Source organism: Globicephala melas, chromosome 3 (assembly GCF_963455315.2).
Source record: "Globicephala melas chromosome 3, mGloMel1.2, whole genome shotgun sequence".
Lineage (NCBI taxonomy): Eukaryota > Metazoa > Chordata > Mammalia > Artiodactyla > Delphinidae > Globicephala > Globicephala melas.
Window position 1 is genome coordinate 22968730 of NC_083316.1, and position 6981 is coordinate 22975710.

At 34.3% G+C, this 6981-nt stretch overlaps 1 pseudogene; it reads right to left on the reverse strand.

Moving 5' to 3' along the window:
• Positions 1–5057: 5057 nt before the first annotated feature.
• LOC132596984 (FUN14 domain-containing protein 1 pseudogene) lies at positions 5058–5493 on the reverse strand (annotated as a pseudogene).
• Between the last annotated feature and the right edge of the window lie 1488 nt (positions 5494–6981).

Genomic DNA, 6981 nt, shown 5'->3' on the forward strand with positions numbered 1-6981 from the left:
TGAGCTGTTTGTAAATTTTGCAGACTAATCCCTTGTCGGTCACATCATTTGCAAATATTTTCTCCCATTCTGTGGGTTATCTTTTCATTTTGTTTATGGTTTCCTTTGTTGTGCAAAAACTTTTGAATTTAATTAAGTCCCATTTCTTTATTTTTGTTTTTATTTCCATTACTCTGGGAGATGGATCGAAAAAGATATTGCTGCAATTTATGTCAGAGAGTGTTCTGCCTATGTTTTCCTTTAAGAGTTTTATAGTTTATGGTCTCACATTTAGGTCTTTAATCTATTTTGACATTATTTTTGTGTATGGAATTAAAAAATGTTCTAATTTCATTTTTTTACATGTAGCTGTCCAGTTTTCCCAGCACCATTTATTGAAGACACTGTCTTTCCCCCATTGTATAGTCTTGCCTCCTTTGTCATAGATTAATTGACCATAGGTGTGTGGGTTTATTTCTGGGCTTTCTATACTATTCCATTGCCCTATATTTCTATTTTTGTGCCAGTACCATACTGTTTTGATGACTATAGATTTGTAGTATAATCTGAAGTCAGAGAGCCTGATTCCTCCAGCACCGTTTTTCTTTCTCTAGATTGCTTTGACTATTCAGGGTCTTTTGTGTCTCCATACAAATTTTAAAATCCACAAACAATAAATGCTGGAGAGGGTGTGGAGAGAAGGGACCCCTCCTACACTTTTGGTGGGAATGTGAATTGGTACAGCCACTATGGAAAACAGTATGAAGTTTCCTTAAAAAAACAAAAATAGAGCTACCATATGATCCTGCAATCTCACTACTGGGCATATATCCAGAGAAGAACATGGTCTGAAAGGATACATGCACCCTAATGTTCATTGCAGCACTGTTTGCAATAGCCAAGGCATGGAAACAACCTAAATGTCCATCGACAGAGGAATGGATAAAGAAGATGTGGTACATATCTACAATGGAATATTACTCAGCCATTAAAAAGAATGAAATCATGCCATTTGCAACAACATGGATGGACCTAGAGATTGTCATACTGAGTGAAGTTAAGTCAGACAGAGAAAGAGAAATATTGTATGATATACCTTATATGTGAAATTTAAACACAAATGAGACAAATGAACTTACTTACAAAATAGAAACAGACTCACAGACTTAGAGAATGAACTTATGGTTACCAGGGGGGAAGGGTTGGGGGAAGGAATGGTTAGGGAGTGTGGGATTGACATGTACACACTGCTGTATTTAAAATGGATAACCAACAAGGACCTACTGTATAGCACAGGGAAATCTGCTCAATATTATGTAACAACCTAAAAGGGAAAATAATTTGAAAAAGAATAGATACATGTATGTGTATAACTGAACCACTTTGCTGTACACCTGAAACTAACACAACATTGTTAATCAACTATACTCCAGGGAATTCCCTCGCTGTCCAGTGGTTAGGGCTCTGCACTTTCACTGACAAGGGCCTGGGTTCGATCCCTGGTCAGGGAACTAAAATCCCACAAGCTGCATGGTGTGGCAAACAAAACAAAACAAAACAAAAAAACTATACTCCAATATAAAATGAAAAGTTAAAAAAAAATAATATTCACAAAGGAAAACTTTATCTTCTTGGAAAAAAGAGAACATTTGACTATAACAATGACATATGAAAAGTAAACTAGAATATAATACATCTTTTGAGTTGTATTAAATTTGATGTTTTCAGGTAAACAAGTACAAAATCCAGAGTTCCTTATTTTCTAATCTCGGTCAAATAAAAAGCTCAAGCTTTAAAATGTTATGATACCTCCTGTTGTGATGTCAGGGATGAAGATAAAAAGCTATCCTTCTAAAATTAGGGGGATGAAGATAAAAAGCTATCCCTCTAAAATTAGGGTAAGACTGTGCAGTCTTTCTTCTTTTTTTCATCAAGATATTATTCTTCTACACACAATTTCGATGAGGAAAACCAACCTGGATAAAGGAACATGACTTCTGTTTAAAATAATTATTTAGGAAATCAGAAATAGATGGTCAGTAGCGTGGTTGAATTAATAACACTGTTCAAAATAGAAATAAACGTGTTCACACAGATAAATATAACTGTATTTTAAAATATCAATATTATAATTAAACATGTACTCTGTGTGCACACAGGTATATGTGCACTTTCATACACACACACACACACACACACACACACACACAAAGGACTGTTTATCCAAATTGTTAATATACTTTGCTGATTGCATTGTGGTAATAACTCTGTGAGAAAGCCAGTGTTATTATTCCTCATTAAATTGGACTATATCATCTGAAAGTAAAAAAAATAAAGCTGATCATATTGACAAATTTTACCTAATTTAAAACACTGATACACCAATATAAAAAGCCACTGTTAATATGGTTAGCACATTTGTTAATCCATTATTTTAATCATTATAGGATTGACAGTTTCATTCTTCTGCAAGCCAGACACATTCGATTTTTGAATCAACCCTTCTAATAAATCAGATGTCTAAGATTAAACATTTAAAATAAGTTACAATGCAAATTTGACCAAGTGAAATGCATTTGGTGTGTTTCAGGATCACAACAATTAAGAGATGATAGCTATTGTTCTAAAATAAAATTCTATGAATGTAATATTTAATGAGATTCAGAAATATTATAACACATTCATGTAAAATTTTACTCCATCATTAGTGAGAAGCATAATAATTCAACTGTCTTAAAGCATGTACATAACATTTTATTGCGGAAAGGATCAGAAACATTTAAATTCTCACATGAATCTAAATTCTCTATTCTCTGTGCATAGTAATGAAAGTTGTATTTTTACCTAACTGAAAATGTGAACTGCAAAATTGCAAGATTTCCTGTAGGAAAATATAATACCAGTTTCTTTGTGGAGTTTTTGATACATTGGTAAAGAGTATAATTACAATCACAAACAATTTTTTTGCTTGGACATTAAAAAAATATATAGTTTACCTAAATAGCAAATAATAGGAGTTTTGTCTTAATTACCTCACCTAGAAGTTCTGTCCTTGTAGTGTCTTTTAAATAGAATGAATCTCAAAATAATTCCAATGAATAAAGATAATGTCTTATGACATTCAAGTGCACCACTTATAGTAAAATTCCGGTAATACGTTGGCAGCTGGTAGGAAGCTCCAAACACAGAAGTATTTCCACAGGGTTTGTTTAGATTTAGGTGGATTTCCAACAGTTATTGTGATTTTAATTCATCAGTCCTCTACAGTGGGATTTCTGAATATGTAATCTGTACAGCACTTTCATCAGAATCAGCAGGAGTGCTTATTTCAAATGTGAATTCCTAGGTCCCACCAGAGACCAAATGAATCAAAATCTATGTGGCAGAGCATGCATTTGCATTTTAATGATTTGTCCAAGTGATCCTCATGCACATTAAGTTTGAGAACGCATGTGCATCCTTAAATCCAAGTAAAGAATATATGAAATATATATCAAGTAGTTCACAGAGTTGTTAGTCACAAATAAGACCAGGTGAGCAAATGCTGTAAAATAAAACAAATAGTTTATATAATCTGACAATTATAACCTATTTCATAAACTTTAAGTACAAATGAGGAAGATTAAAAGGCTCAGAGTGTGCCAAGGTCACAGACCTCTCAGCCTTGGCGATTTTCAAGCTTGCCTGAAGAGTCCCCAGGAGGACTACAGATACACTATAGATAACAATGTCACAATACAATCTACTGAATGAGAATCTCTTGGGGCAGAGGTCTGGTAATCATTACGTTTAGCTATCTAGTCTGGTGACATTTATCATTAAGGAAGTTTGGAATATACTTCCTTGAGCATTCCCAGGCTGACACTACAAAACACTCATAATAATCTGAATTGCTAGTGTGGCATCATAGCCTTAGTTAGCCCAGTCACTTTGATTTATGTCTCTAATATCTATTAATACCCTATATGCCATTACTTTTTACTTCAAAGGATTGGCTTAATACTGACATCTTATTACTGTTTTTACCTAGGATTGTTTTTAATGAATAATCATTAATGTACTCAATATTTGTACAATCTAATCTGTGAGCTGTCTGATATAATTTTCCTACATGAATTTTCAAAAGTTTCATTACATATACAAAAGCATTAATAGCATTTGTATTGACAATAGTTAGGGGAAATTGTCATATCTTATAATTTGACGAGGTGTGATCATTAGGGATTTTTTCTCTAAATATTCACTTCCATATATTTTTCTATATATTTTCTATGAATTCAATATCTTGAAATATGTGTATATATTATGGCATGAGACAAACAAGCTTAGAAATGATTACTCTTATCAACACTCACATAAGTATATTGATTCAAGGCTTATAATTTAAAAAACGTTGTAATGAATACAAGTGAAAACAGAAAAACTAAAATTAGTCATCTCTCAGTTAAGAAAACATTTATACAACTGTTTAAAAATAACTGTAAAATTCAGTTGTATATATTCATTACTATACATATAAAACCAAAAACTCAGTTCCTTAAAAGATTCTCCTTCAAGAATAATCTGTAGTTTAGAGTGGCTTAAATGTCCAGCTTCCTTGTCTGTTCTTTGCCAGTGTTTTCTGTGCTGGGAAGCAAAGAATGCAAAGGGCAGCACCGTATTCTGGTCCTGCAAGAGAAACAGAATTGTAAGGTTTGGGAGATACAAGCTGCACTAATTATGTCACAGAGACTAGAACAGCAGTGATTTTTCCCCCATTATTATTACTTTATATCAGTAGAATCTATTTAATATATTCAATAATTCTATTATTTCTCAGACCTTCCACAAAAGGGCATTACAATCCTTTTAGTTTATTGCAAACATATATATTTTTTAAAGTGGATTCACTTTATTTATTTTTTGGCTGCGCTGCAGGATTTGTCAGAAGACCAACAGTAAGTTGTGAGTTCCATTTTGCCCAACTACTTTTTTCTTCACAACCTGGAGAATCTGGTGTCTGGAACTGTAGAGACATCATCATGTTACCACCCCTTCTCCTCTCAGGTTGAATCCACTGTGACAGAACACTCATGTCCTTAAGAGGCAAGGCCTAGCAAATAGCCTCTCACAAATCCACTGAACATCACAATGTCCTGTTTGATAAATTCTGTTGCTGCTTCAATTATATTGCTGATTTCAGATGCTGCTTTATTTGCTCATTTCTGAATCAGGTCTTCCTGCTTTCTTTATATCTTTTTTCAACTCTGTCCCAGTTGATTTGCACATAGTTGCTTTGACTGCTAAATCTGATGAAGATGGCCAGCAGCCTACTGTTGCTGTAAGTTTTCCAACTTTCTGGAACAAAAATCCTGCACAATGGCCAGTGCAATCTGGATGACTACTGAGTATTGTTCTACTGGAGGTGCCAAACTATGGCCAAACATAGATTCTACCAGCAGTGTCTTCTTGTATACTGAGTTAGGTCCAATATGAATCATCATCACTTTCATATTCAGGTGAGAGAGATCCCATCTAGACTGGCCTGGCCTTGGAATCCAGAACCAAGTGAAGAGGACTCAGCTGTCAAAGGGGGACAAAGAGGCCTGGGGTTGGAAGAAAGGGTCATAGACACAGAAGTAAGCACTTCATGAAAACTAAGCAAATGGTATTTCTAGGTAAATCAGTCTTTCTGTGCTGGATTAATTAAAAGAACTTCACAGCTCTCTATCCCCAAGCTTTCTCACCCTCTGGAATTGAGGGCTTTTACTGCTTCCCCCATTATTTTTTAATTAAGTAATGAATAAAATGAATAGTATTTTATTATTATTATTATTATTATTTTTTTGGCTGCATGGCATGGCGTACAGGATCTTTTTTCCCTGACCAGGGATTGAACCTGTGCTCCCTGAAGTGGAAGCATGGAATCTTCACCACTGGACCCCCAAGGAAGTCCCTGAAGAGTATTTTATAGATAAGAAAACTTTAGCCTCAGCAGGATAAAGTTGAGGACTGTTCCAATAGTTAGTTCCCCAGAGATGCACGTGAAGTGGTCCTTACAGTTTTTGCAAACTGGAATACCTGATAGTGTTTATCAGTGCAACAGGTCAGGTGCAGTGTAAAGGTATGGGAACTGAAAAAGTAATATTGACCCAGGTATGCATTCATGCACAGGCATTTACAGATTTTTACCCAGTCTTTGAATTAAAAGATAGATTCTCTGAGTCTGATCAATGTCAGCCTCTTGAGATGCACTAAAATGAAATTCAGAAAAAATTGAATAACTTAAACTACTCTGGAGTTATAGACAACTGAAGTAGAAAGCCTCTTTCTTAAGCACTGTGAGAGAAGAAAAAAAGGGGCAAAAATCTACCTACTAGCTTGGGTTGTAGAACTCATGTTTTTAGGAGTTGGGAGAATAGAAACTTTGGAGCAAGTGTTTCATGTGACAGATCATTAGATCTGTTATCTAGGTCTGTATTAGATCTGTATAGTATCTATTGAGATACTACAGATGAGGAAAGATGTTAAGTGTATTTGCTTTGTATCATCAACGGAGATTTTTTGCTGCCTCTGAAAGCTTGCTGTCAAGATTTAATTTAATATTTAATTAATTTCCTTCTCTCTGCTGATCTCTGATTTCCCTTAATGCCATTTCCTTTTCTAGAGAGATCACAGATTACTGTAAATTATTTGTGTTCAGTGAGGATGAGCATAACGGTAGTAATAATGAGAACAAGAATAGTGACTGGCCATTTATACATAAAATGAATTCCGTTAGAAACACCTATAAATATTGTATCAGCGTTATTAATTGGCTTAATAAGATCAATTGGCATAATAAGATCTAAGTTGTTTATTATAAATAAAATAAATAAAAATTCACTAGTCAGCAACAGATATTAGTATTTTTCTTTTTTAAAAATCCCTTCTTTGCTAGCCCTAAATGCTTTATTTCTTAGGGGTCTAATATTGACTTCACTAGTCTTAGTGGAGTTACCAGCTTGTGGCTGAATCACGCTC